Below are 14,131 nucleotides of genomic sequence, written 5' to 3'. Positions count from 1 at the left end.
AAACTAGGTTAAAACACTTGAGATGTCACAAAATTTTTGCTCAAAAATGTTGCAAATTTGGGTATTTTCATACACCCCCAAATTTGTGGAGCTGAGTTGATATTCGTGTTGCCCATTAATGAATGCAGTGTCCATACACAAAGTGTAAGTAAATGGTAATGTCAGCTATACACGTGAGGTCTGAATAGTACAAACGTATATTGCACACACTTACTATCCATTGTGCTACGAGCGACCCAGATTTCCAAAGTGCGACAACAATTAATGGCATCCAATACTAAGGCCATGTATGACAGCTGATGTGCATATTTTTGGTTGACACATTTTGATTCTTATTATAGAAAAAAAATCTGTAAGTGTAGATTTTAACCGAGTCTGATTTTGCTGAATATTCTCGCTAAAACGATTAAATAAAATCCTAAAATGTTATTTAACCTGCTTATCTTCTAGTTGTGGCTGTAAGATGTAGCTCTAGCTAGTTCCCGCATTGCACAATTTGCCACTAGCAGATAATTTGTAGGACACCACAAACTGGAATAATGAATAATGTTTGTTTTAATTAGCCATATGTTAATAGTTTACTGTACAGGCTGCACAACCTGTTTTATGATCCGAAAAAAAAATGTTCATTTCTACAGTCGTCTGCCAAAAAATATCTAAAATGTACTTCTGGTAAATTGCTGCATTCTGACGACTGGTTGGTTAAACTCATTTCTCAGCAGAGATGAAATTCACCCGTATGGCACTCAGGCCCACATGTCATACATGAAATCATAGCTCTGCTTCAATGCCTTTTCTTTATTTCCATTCAAAGGGTGAAATGTGATAAATGGAATTAGAGCCATTCACATGTGTTACAAAGGTATTGTTACTTGTTTACTCACGCTATTATCGGTATCGCTTCACCATATCATAGTCCTTTGTGTGGTAGTAAGAGACATAAAGGTTTCCTTCATGTCAGTCATGGTATTTTATGCAATAACAATTGCCAGACTTACACTGCATTACACTGAAAGAAAATCGTGAAGAAGTGTCCTTAATAACGCTTCTTGCATGATTATCTTGAAATGTAAACAGGCTGCCAATCACCAGATGAAAGAGAAAAATTGGGTGAAATGACTCTTTGAGCAGCGAAAAAGATCATCGTTCTTGGGGTTGAATCGTCCTGTGTAAACATTGCAACCAGTGATGACGGAGAGATCTATTGTACATTGCTCAATGCGCATCTGGCCAGCCCAACCCTAAAAGTGCTCCACAGCTGTACAGTTTGCAATGTACAAACTGGTTTCTTTGAGAAAAATGTCACTTTTATTTTATTTATTTGGTTGGAGGGGGTGACTAGCTTTCCTTAAGAGGACAAGACTCATTGGCAAGACGGCGTGGGAAAACGTATTCAAATGAGCTTTTTTTTAGAAGACAGAAAAAACTTGCAAGTACCATCTATTGGAGGTAGCTACCTTACAAATCAAGAACAGGTTGATGGTGTCTGGCATGGCTAATATACCTCTTTATTTTATGAAGCTCATTAGAAAGTTGGACTTTGACTGATTGGTATCTACACCCAATAGTTGGTTCTTGAAAGATAGTCTCTTTCTTCCCCACACTGCTAATCTCCATACTCCTTAAGTAGGATATGTATCTGGTCTATGCAGCTAAAGTAGTGCCACACACATGCCTTCAACTGCTGCTCCATAAAATACTCAGCTCCTTGACAGGTGATAGAAAAGCCATTATATTATTGATGAGTCCACAAGGATAGAAAACTCTTATTCTTCACTCAAAAAAGCAACAAGAGCAAGTTGATGTTCCAAATTGTTGAGATACATTTGCCATGATCATCAGTGATTACAGCGCAGAATAAATGAACTGAAGACTATCATGGTTCCACCAATCAGTGTGTCTGAGATGTAGTTAGTGATATCACGGCTGTCCAATCTGGTACAGGGGTGTGCTGATGCTGTCGGTGTGTTGACTGACTGCTCAACCGCCCAATCTGAGACTGAGAGGAGCAGGCTGTTTCCAGGTGTTCATTATCACAGGTGACTGCCAGGCTACTTAATTGGACTTTTACTCCCAAACCTCTGCCAAACGCACATTCAGCGTCTGTGTGGTTGGTCACTCTGTGCTTAGCGTTTTGTGCTTTTATCTTTTGTTGCCTGACTTTGGACCTCGTTCTGACCATCCATCTGTCTAACCCCTTCTTCTCTGATCTGTTATTTCCAGCTATTCTGACCTCGAAGCGTTACCTGACAACGTCTATGTCTCTTCCTTCTGTTTATGACGTACCCTCCTGGCTTCTGGCCTTGGGCTCCTTGACTATCCCATCTCATGACTTGTCCGTGAGAAGTGACTCAGCATTATATTACTAAGAGGACATGGTGGGTGTTGAAAAAAATAACACTGCCAGCTAAATGGGCGATGGACACAAGATGATGTCATATGGAAATCTTCAAAATAACTGCTACCTATGTCTGCCAATAGCTAGTTGTGCATTTATGCTAGTTACCTATTTTGCATGTGTATATAAAGCCACTGCAGAGAAAACAAGTGAGAAATATTCTCTAAAGGACATAAGGAAAACGCTCACTATTTATTTAAAAGGACTGTCACAGAGCAACTCATTTACTGCAAATTCAATATAAGATGCTAAGTGTGGCTTCACCCTCTAAACTCCTATTCATTTTAGTCCGTATTACTCACTTTATAGAGGACTTTTTCAATTAAGAAATTGATCATTTGGCACTGTTTCAAGGCCTTTCTTCTAAGCTATTTCAATTTCTGTAATAAGTATTCCTATAACATGACCTTTCAAGGTTATATAAGCAGCTTGTTTAATTAACTACTTTAGTGCTGGAGGGAGGAAGGGATAGATGAGAGCATAATCCATAGTAAAGGGTAATACATTTCTGTCCTTTCAATATAAATTAAGCCTATGCTATGTTTTTCTAATGTGTTTGGCATTCCCACATGTACAATTTCAGATGTTTAGCTACTGTATGTGGAGAGGCAGAATACATTTCACTCATAATTAGACATTACCATACATAAGCAATGTCATTTATTTAGCCCAGCTGATAATCTCTTTTTCTTGAGTTGCTCAATATCTAATTCAATTGTTTCTCCTTGTAAAGACTGCGCACTGGTGTACGAAGACAAAAGGACCCTATACATATTAGATGTAGACTGCCAGCTGGTGTCAGAAGACTAAAGATTCCTGTACACATTGAGGCTATGTGCACACGTTCAGGATTTTCTGCTGAAATTTCCTCAGCAAAAAGGGACATTTTCTGCAAGAAATCCGCACTCGCTTTTTGCCTGTTTTTTGTGCATTTTTGACACGTTTTTTTCTGGAGCTTCCCAATGCATTAAATAGCAGGAAAAATGCGAACACTTTGCAAAATTTATGAACATGCTGCGTTTTTTACCGCGATGCGTTTTTTTTCGCAACATGGGCACACAGCCTAAATGTAGACTGCCAGCTGGTGTATTAACAAAGGGCTCCTATACAAAATAGATGTAGTCTGCCAGTGGGTGTAGGAAGACTAAAGGCCCCTATACACATTAGATGTAGACTACCAGCTTGTGTAGGAAGAATAAAGGATCCTATACACATTAGATGTAGAATGCAAGCTGGTGTAAGAAGACTAAATTACCCTATATACAGCTCTAGCAAAAATTGAGAGACCACCACATCAAAACCCTGTCATGGACAGCCCAATCTCCAGACCTGAACCCCATTAAAAATCTCTGGAATGTAATCAAGAGGATGATGGATAGTCACAAGCCATCAAACAAAGAAGAACTGCTTACATTTTTGCACCAGAAGCAGTGTGAAAAGACCAAGACGCATGAAAGCTATGACTAAAAATCATGGTTATTCTAAAAAATATTGATTTCTAAATTCTTCCTGAGTTAAAACATTAGTATTGTTGTTTCTAAATGATTATGAATGTGTTTTCCTTGCATTATTTGAGGTCTAAAAGCACTGTTTTTTGTTTGTAATTTTGTCCATTTCAGAAAAAAAATACAACATTTATTGCTTGGAAATCGAACACATGTTGTCAGTAGTTTATAGAATAAATGACAAATTTACATTTTACTCAAAAATATACCTACAAACTGAACATTTTGCAGAGGTCTCTTAATTTTGGCCAGAGCTGTGCATTAGATGTACAGTAGATTGTCAGCTGATGTAGGAAGACTAAAGGCCCCTATACACAATGGATGTAGATTGTCAGCTGATGTAGGAAGACTAAAGGCCCCTATACACAATAGATGTAGATTGTCAGCTGATGTAGGAAGACTAAAGGCCCCAATACACAATGGATGTAGACTGCCAGCTGATGTAGGAAGACTAAACACCCCTATACATTTTAAATGTAGGCTGTCAGCTGATGAAGGAAGACTAAAGGCCCCTATACACAATAGACGTAGACTACGAGCTGATGTAGGAAGACTAAAGGCCCCTATACACAATGGATATAGATTGTCAGCTGATGTAGGAAGACTAAAGGCCCCTATACACAATGGATGTAGGCTGTCAGCTGATGCAGCAAGACTAAAGGCCCCTATACACAATGGATATAGATTGTCAGCTGATGTAGGAAGACTAAAGGCCCCTATACACAATGGATGTAGATTGTCAGCTGATGTAGCAAGACTAAAGGCCCCTATACACAATGGATGTAGATTGTCAGCTGATGTAGGAAGACTAAACGCCCCTATACACAATGGATATAGATTGTCAGCTGATGTAGCAAGACTATAGGCCCCTATACACAATGGATGTAGGCTGTCAGCTGATGTAGGAAGACTAAAGGCCCCTATACACAATGGATGTAGATTGTCAGCTGATGTAGGAAGACTAAAGGCCCCTATACACAATGGATGTAGACTGTCAGCTGATGTAGGAAGACTAAAGGCCCCTATACACAATGGATATAGATTGTCAGCTGATGTAGCAATACTAAAGGCCCCTATACACAATGGATGTAGGCTGTCAGCTGATGAAGGAAGACTAAAGGCCCCTATACACAATAGACGTAGACTACGAGCTGATGTAGGAAAACTAAAGGACCCTAGACTACCAGGTATTGTAGGAAGAATAAAGGACCCTATATACATTAGATGCAGACTGCCAGCTGTTGTAGGAAGACAAGAGGCTTCTATAAATATTACATGTAGACTGCCAGCTGGCATAGGAAAACTAAAGGATTGTATACACATTAGATGTAGAATGCAAGCTGGTGTAAGAAGACTAAAGAACCCTATACACAATATATATAGACTGCCAACTGGTGTAGGAAGACTGAAGACCTCAATTCATATTAGATATAGACTGCCAACTGGTGTATTAAAACAAAAGGACCCTATACACAATAAATGTAGACTACCAGCTGGTGTAGGAAGACTTAAGGACACTATACATATTAGATGTAGACCATTAGCTGGTGTAGGAAGAATAAAGGCCCCTATAAACATTAGATGTAGACTGCCAGCTGTTGCAGAAAGACAAACGGCCCCTATACACATTAAATATAGACTGCAGCTGGTGTATTAAGACAAAAGAACCCTATACACAATAGATGTAGACTACCAGCTGGTGTAGGAAGACTAATGGACCCTATACATTATACATATTAGATGTGGACCACCAGCTGGTGTAGGAAGAATAAAGGTCCCTAAAAATGTAGACTGCCAGCAGTTTTAGGAAGACAGAAGGCCCCTATACACAATAGATGTAGACTTTAAACAGTGCAGACTTATATCACAATATATCAGTCTAGTTAGAATTACTAGTAGACCGCTTTTGTAGACTAATATCACAATTGTGTACTTATAAATATAACAATCTAACTAAAATTACTTGACATATTGTATATGAAAATGTTGATATTTAAAAAACCATGATAAAGGCAAAATGGCAACTGCATCTTGAGGGCTTGTTATATTTTCCTTGGATCAAAATAATGGGATATTTCAACCGGTTGAACCTGACAGTTGGGTCAGATTAGCTTTGTATGTAACTTGTATTATATATTGTGGTTTGCTCAATTTTATTTATAAATATAAAATAAAAATGGTATTTGGAAATTGCTAAATTGACTTACAAAATGTGATTTTACATCTTGTATATTTCACAATATTTAGTTTTACATGCTGACCTATATTTATTGTCTTCAAGCACACAAGTATTACAGCGTAATATAATGGTTTTACACCTTTAAATAGATGTTGAGTGTTCCGAGAAAGGCTTTTACTCAACAACCGCTTGCATTGTAGGCTGTTAGCTATATCATTTGATGGCTTCAGTTAATTAAACACTCTTTTGAAAAGAAATCTATTCAGCAGAGCATTGCATTTTATATTTTGCTAGCAGGCCTGTTTTGTTAAGTGGTGGATAGATACAATGGTCATAGTTTATACTGGTTCTGAGTAGATTTTTTTTAAAACTAATTAGGAAATCTTAGAGGGAGAAAATAATGGAAGTTTGTGGTGAGGAAATATATGATCTGTAACAAGATATGTTGGTTGCCCATAATAGTCATTGGTAGAACAATAGTCTAACACTTAAAGCAAATAAATACACATTTGGGATTTTTATTCTAATGCAATGACAACAACCTATAAAAAACTAATTTAGCTGTATTGTAATGTCACCTGTGATTATACTCAAATGGGAAGTCAAAATATCATGTTAAGCTTGTGTGGGTTTCTTCCAACACTCCAAACGCATAACGATATGAAGTTAGATTGTGATCCCCAGTATGTTTTTGGAGTACTATGGAATATGGTGATGCATAATAAATGCTCAAAGTCACTCCGGGATCCAAGAACCACTGTCACCCACACACTTTAGCCTATGGATAGATTCAGCCTATGGTCTAATGTATATGGGGGCGCCAGTTGACTGATGGTGGGGAGAGATGTCGAACAATTGCATTATTCTCCCAGACATTGGCCAACATATCCTTTGGTGGCTTTCTCATACGGAACACAGGTGCGCTCCGCCCAGTGAGGCTCCTGTGTATGGGAGAGATGTCTGTCCGAACAATTGGCAGAAGCATCTTTTGGCCGAAAGCATCTAATGTGCATGGGAGAGCACAAGAATGACGAACTTACTTTCCAATAATTCCCTGCACAGCGATGCCCCCGATGAACTACAGAAAACAAGAAAGCTCTAATCATTTGTGTGGGGTTTTGCAGTGTGGTGGACATTGCTAAAAAAAGGAAAAACTCATCAGGAACTTCTTCACATGAGTTATAGTTACAGAAGTTGGGCTCTCATCAATGAGAATGTTATGGCACTTTTCCTCATCACAACTAATTTTTCCTTACGAAGGGATTTCAATTCTCCTTTCAAAGATGGGCACAAAAAATATTCTAGTGTCTAGAGACTTTTTAATTCTATAGCTATCATAAAGAATTGAAAATCCTTAACAAATAACAACAATTTAGAGTTGTAATTTTTTTTGTAAGAATAGGGTGTTTGTTTGCTTTGCTGATTGAGGGAATATTAAAATAGAAACATCCCTAATATAATGGGTGGCTAAATAGAGAATAGTGATAGGAAGCAGCAGCACATGCCAGATCCATACTAATTAAAGTGTCCAGCAGACAAGGCTGATAAATGTGGAATGCACTCAGGAACTGTCTGTACAAGGTAAATAACAGACTCTTATCTCGCCACCAGTCAAATGGTTTCTTCTATGTAGAATCCATCAGAAATCACTTGTGCTGTATAAAAAGTGTCAATCACGCATTCATGTATGTTGTTGTATGGAGAAACAAAAGACAGTCAGTGAGGGAAAGTAATGTTAGATATTCTTCCACTCCATAGATACTATCTATAGTTTAAGAGATGCAAGCACAATGTATTTAGCTTCAGTGATTGGCAAAGTGAATATATTCACATTTAGTGTAGCTAGTAATACCAAAAAGCTACAACTTTTTATTAGCAGTGCAGCATTGTTGTAGCACAAGGTTTTCTATGAAGAGCATACTGCATGTTGTCCAAGGAAAAGGTAAAAAGTACATTAAAAAACCTTCAAAACCCGGTTTCTTACCAGAAGTTACAGCTGTGCAATCTGTACTATTTTTATTTAAATAAAACTAAATATTACATTTGATACTGTTATCAGCTGGTGAATGATGGGCTAAAAAAATTTAATAAATAAAGCAGTTCCATATTGGGGTATATGATTGGCTTCCCCTCTGCAGAAAAAAACAGAGTGAGCAGCAAAGTGGGTAGGCAGGGCTGCCACTAGAAATTTCGGGGCCCCATACTGGCAAAATTTCCGGGGCCCCCTTGAGACTCCGCCCAGGCTCCACCCCAGCCCCGCCTCCACACTCCACCCCTCAAACTGTCCACAGTCCCACCGCTCTCTCTTGGAAAATCTCCACTTCTCACCTATCACACATTGACAGTTCCCATCACCAGATCACACATGTAGCCGGCAGCTTTTGTTTTGGCCAATAGATTTTTTTAAGCCACCAAAATGACAAGGTAGACACTTTTGGCCGGGCCCTACTCTACTGTAACCTATTAAATATTTGTTAAAATATGCAGTACAATTTAGGTATATTTTTATTTTTCAATTTTTAAAATGACCTATAATACCACATACAAGGAACAAATACCACAACACCATGACCAGACACCATATTATCACCACAGTGACCTATAATACTATCTACAAGGCACAAATACCGCCACACCATGACCAGATGACATATTACCACCACAGTGATCAAATAATATCAAATACAAGGAACAAATACCACAACATCATGACCAGACCACATATTACCACCACAGTGATCGAATAATATCAAATACAAGGAACAAATACCACAACATCATGACCAGACCACATATTACCAACACATAGTGACTGAATACTACAATACTGATCAATAATAAAAAAAACACAATACTATCACCATAAGTGCCATTATACACAGGAGATCTGTACTTAGTATGCAGTGTCTGTGTACAGGTAATACAGTGATCACCAGTGACATTATACACAGGAGCTCTGTATATAGTCTATAGGTAATCCAGTGATCACTGGTGATATTATACACAGGACCTCTGTATATAGTATACAGTGTATAGTGTCAATGTATAGGTAACACACTGACTTACCAGTGACGTCTCTAGGTGAAGTCCTTCATCTTTCATCCCGCACAGACCACCATCACTTCATGCAGCCAGGACTCGTTTCTGCAGGAAATAACAGTTATCTCGAGTTCCACTTGCTGAACACATTACTTAATTTTCCCAACTTCTACATTACACCACATGAAGAATGCGACATAGTGTCAATCTACACAGTAATAGGACCGCCCCTCCATTTAAAACAGTGTACTCAAAAAATAAAGTAAATACATCACTGCAGTAATAATATCCCTTAATTAGCCCCTATGGTAATAATATTCGCCATCCTGGCCCCGTGTGTCTCATTACTGGGGTCAGCCATATGTTCTCCCATCCTGCCCTAATGAGTATCCATCCTGCCCCATATGATCTCCCCATCCTGCCCCATCTGTCTCCATCGTATCCATCCTGCCCCATGATCCTGCCCCATCTGTCTCCAATCCTGCCTCCAGTGTCTCCAATCATGCCCGTATCACCATTCTGCCCCGTCTCCAATCACGCCCCCATTTCTCAATTCTGCCCCATCTGTTTCCATTCCTGCCCCAGTGTCTCCAGTCATGCCCCAGTGTCTCCAGTCATGCCCCAGTGTCTCCAGTCATGCCCCAGTGTCTGTCATCCTGCCCCGTGTCTCCAATCATGCCCTGTTTCTCTTTTCTGCCCCCCTGTGTCCAGCTTTCTTCCCCTGTGTCCAGCTTTCTGCCCCTGTGTCCAGCTTTCTGCCCCTGTGCCCAGCTTTATGCCCCTGTGCCCAGCTTTCTGCCCCCCTGTGCCCAGCTTTCTGCCCCCCTGTGCCCAGCTTTCTGCCCCCCTGTGCCCAGCTTTCTGCCCCCCTGTGTCCAGCTTTCTGCCCCCCGTGTGCAGCTTTCTGCCCCTGTGTCCAGCTTTCTGCCCCTGTGTCCAGCGTTCTGCCCGTGTCCAGCGTTCTGCCCGTGTCCAGCGTTCTGCCCCCTCCTGTGTCCAGCGTTCTGCCCCCTCCTGTGTCCAGCGCTCTGCCCCCCGTGTCCAGCGTTCTGCCCCCTCCTGTGTCCAGCGCTCTGCCCCCTCCTGTGTCCAGCGCTCTGCCCCCCCCTGTGTCCAGCGTTCTGCCCCCCGTGTCCAGCGTTCTGCCCCCTTCTGTGTCCAGCGTTCTGCCCCCTCCTGTGTCCAGCGCTCTGCCCCCCCTGTGTCCAGCGTTCTGCCCCCTCCTGTGTCCAGCGCTCTGCCCCCCCTGTGTCCAGCGTTCTGCCCCCTCCTGTGTCCAGCGTTCTGCCCCCTCCTGTGTCCAGCGTTCTGCCCCCTCCTGTGTCCAGCGTTCTGCCCCCTCCTGTGTCCAGCGTTCTGCCCCCTCCTGTGTCCAGCGCTCTGCCCCCCCTGTGTCCAGCATTCTGCCCCCTCCTGTGTCCAGCGTTCTGCCCCCTCCTGTGTCCAGCGCTCTGCCCCCCCTGTGTCCAGCGCTCTGCCCCCCCTGTGTCCAGCGTTCTGCCCCCTCCTGTGTCCAGCGCTCTGCCCCCCTGTGTCCAGCGTACTGCCCCCCCTGTGTCCAGCGTTCTGCCCCCTCCTGTGTCCAGCGTTCTGCCCCCTCCTGTGTCCAGCGCTCTGCCCCCCCTGTGTCAAGCGTTCTGCCCCCTCCTGTGTCCAGCGCTCTGCCCCCTCCTTTGTCCAGCGCTCTGCTCCCCCTGTGTCCAGCGTTCTGCCCCCTCCTGTGTCCAGCGCTCTGCCCCCTCCTGTGTCCAGCGCTCTGCCCTGCCCCCCCCCCCCCCCCCGGATCGCCGCTCTCAATTAAAAAAACAAAAAAAAGTTCTACTTACCTCCCGTCCCGCGCTCCTGCTCTCTGCACGCAGCTGCAGCGTGCACTCGCCGGCGACTGACAATGAAGTCAGACGCCGGCGACATGCATGCTGCGGCTGACATCAGCTGCCAGCCTCAGATTGGCTGGCAGCTGTTAACTATTGACGTGCGGGCTCGGGCCCGCACTTCAATAGCGCTGCAGCGCCGGCCGCAGCTAAGGGCCCGGTTCAGCCTGCGGCTGCCGGTAGGGGCCCGATGGGCAGATGAGACGGGGCCCGATGCGGGCCCCTCTGCCCACCGGGCCCCATACGCCAGTCACGGCTGTAATGCCCTGATGGCGGCCCTGTGGGTAGGTAAGTAGCTATAGCACAACTCTTCAGCAGCACTGGGGTCCTTGGTTTGAATCCCACCATGGACCACATCTGGTTAGTTTGTTTGTTCTCCCCATGTTTTCATAGGCTTACTCTGGGTACTTCAGTTCCCTCCCACACTTCAAAGACATAATAATAGGGTAATTAGATTGAGAGCCCCCATTTGGGTCAGTGATGACAATATACAATTTATCACAGAAGTGAGTACACCCCTCACATTTATGGAAATATTTTATTATATATTTTCATGCAACAACACTAAAAATATGACACTTGGATACAATGTAAAGTAACCAGTGTTAGGGGTTGGGATTCTCCCACTAAAGAGGAGGAATCCCAAGCCTTGTTTTCTGTGGTCTCCCATTTAAGCTCAGCCACAGAGGATCCTGCTCAGCAGAGACATCGGTCCCAGCATCTCGCTCAGACTTGAGCTGTGCATCTGGCTGCTGCTGCCTCTACATGTACAGCTATAGCAACCAGCATTAGACAGCGGCGAGCAGACGTTCCTGGGAATAAGCCCAGCTTTTTCCCTTCTGAGCATGCCCATGATACGACCACTCATTGGTGGTTGGAGGTCACATGCCCAGGTCCTCTTGCGAGTTCAGACTGGCATCTATAAAAGGATCTCACGGCCGTGTGCTAGTATAGTCCAAACATGTGAAATGTGTGCATGACTCTGGTGAAAGCTCCTAATGATCCCCTAACCTCTGGTTGTGCATGTGTATAGGGTGATTGGAGTTAGAGACAGCGCCAAGTTGAGGCATCGCCAGTGCAACGCCATTCAAAAGGTGGGTCCAGTCAGACTCTATTCCCTGCGTTCTAGGGGCTGAGTGTAGAGACCGCACTTGCACCTAATCTGTAGAAGCTGCGCCGAATAGTAGCATCGCCAGTGTGTCGCCGTGCACAGAGTGGGTCCAGTCTGACTCTAACGCCCTTTTCCTAGGGGCTGAGTCTTGTGACTTCACTCGCGCTACATCTGCTGTGCCCTGTGACAGCTAACCGGGAACAGCGTTATAGTATTTTGTTAGCTTCGACTCTGTGGAGTAACAGAGTTTGCCACTATCGACACCGGGTGATGTTTAACCCGCGTGTATTTGGTGTTCTACCACCATATAGTGTCCACCATTGCTTAGCAGCAGTTTCCAATTCTGCACGTAGGACCCCAGGTTGCGAACGCACCTAATTATTATATTTTATTTGGTGCATTCCGCCAACTCTAATGGTCAGTGTACAGTGTACAGTTGTATAATACTGTAAATTTGGTGTGCCCTCTAAATAACTCAACACACAGTCATTAATGTCTAAACAGATGGCAACAAAGGTAAGTACACTCCTAAGTGAAAATGGCCAAATTGTTCCCAAAGTGTCAATGTTTTGTGTGGCCACCAATATTTTTAAGCACTGACTTAACTCTCTTGGGCATGGAGGTCACTAGAGCTTCGCAAGTTGCCACTTGAATCCTTTTTTACTCCAAACTGATGACATCACAGAGTTGGTGGATGTTAGAGACCTTGTGCCCCTCCACCTTCCGTTTGAGGATGGACCACGGATGCTCAATAGGATATAGATCTGGACACATGTTTGGCCAGTCCAGCACCTTTACCTTCAGTTTCTTTAGTAAGACAGTGTTCATTTTTGAGGTGTATTTGGGGACATTATTTTGTTGGAATACTGTCCTCCAGCCCAGGTTCCAAAGGGAGGGGATACTGCTCTGCTTTAGTATGTCACAGTACATATTGGCATTCATGGATTCTTAATGACCTGTAGCTCCCCACAGCCAGCAGCATTCATGCAGCCTCAAACCATGACACTCCCATCACCATGCTTGATTGTAAGCAAGACACACTTGTATTTGTACACCTCACCTGGTTACTGCCACACACGTTGACACCAACAGAACTAAATAAGTTTATCTTGGTCTTATCAGACTACAGGACATGGTTCCAGTAAGCATTAAGGTACCTTCACACGAAGCGACGCTGCAGCGATAGCGACAACGATGCCGATCGCTGCAGCGTCGCTGTCACACAGACCGCTCTCCAGCGACCAACGATGCCGAGGTCCCCGGGTAACCAGGGTAAACATCGGGTTGCTAAGCGCAGGGCCGCGCTTAGTAACCCGATGTTTACCCTGGTTACCAGCGTAAAAGTAAAAAAAACAAACAGTACATACTCACCTGCGCGTCCCCCAGCGTCTGCTTCCTGACACTGACTGAGCTCCGGCCCTAACAGCACAGCGGTGACGTCATCGCTGTGCTTTCACTTTCACTTTAGGGCCGGCGCTCAGTAAGTGTCAGGAAGCAGACGCTGGGGGACGCGCAGGTGAGCATGTACTGTTTGTTTTTTTTACTTTTACGCTGGTAACCAGGGTAAACATCGGGTTACTAAGCGCGGCCCTGCGCTTAGCAACCCGATGTTTACCCTGGTTACCAGTGTAAAATATCGCTGGTATCGTTGCTTTTGCTTTCAAACACAACGATACACGGCGATCGGACGACCAAATAAAGTTCTGGACTTTATTCAGCGACCAGCAACATCACAGCAGGATCCTGATCGCTGCTGCGTGTCAAACGAAACGATATCGCTAGCGAGGACGCTGCAACGTCACGGATCGCTAGCGATATTGTTACAAAGTCGTTTCGTGTGAAGGTACCTTTACTCAGATTGTCTTCAGCAAACAGTTTGCAAGCTTTCTTGTGCATCATCTTTAGAAGAGGCTTCCTTCTGGGGATAAAGCCATGCAGACCAATTTAGTGCAGTGTGCTGTGTATGGTCGGATAACTGACAGGTTGACTGCCCACTCCTTTAACCTCTGCAGCAATGCTGGCAGCACA

The 14,131-nt window shown here is 43.6% G+C and overlaps 1 protein-coding gene across 3 annotated transcripts in view; it reads right to left on the bottom strand.

The window, feature by feature from the left end:
* The window catches only part of PACRG (parkin coregulated), a 776,241-nt gene that overhangs the window by 351,891 nt on the left and 410,219 nt on the right, over positions 1-14,131 (bottom strand). The gene's annotated exons all lie outside the window — the stretch shown is intronic.

Source organism: Ranitomeya variabilis, chromosome 2, assembly GCF_051348905.1.
Source record: "Ranitomeya variabilis isolate aRanVar5 chromosome 2, aRanVar5.hap1, whole genome shotgun sequence".
Lineage (NCBI taxonomy): Eukaryota > Metazoa > Chordata > Amphibia > Anura > Dendrobatidae > Ranitomeya > Ranitomeya variabilis.
The sequence above is the reverse complement of the archived record's forward strand: the minus strand, read 5'-3'. Positions and strand labels throughout refer to the sequence as shown.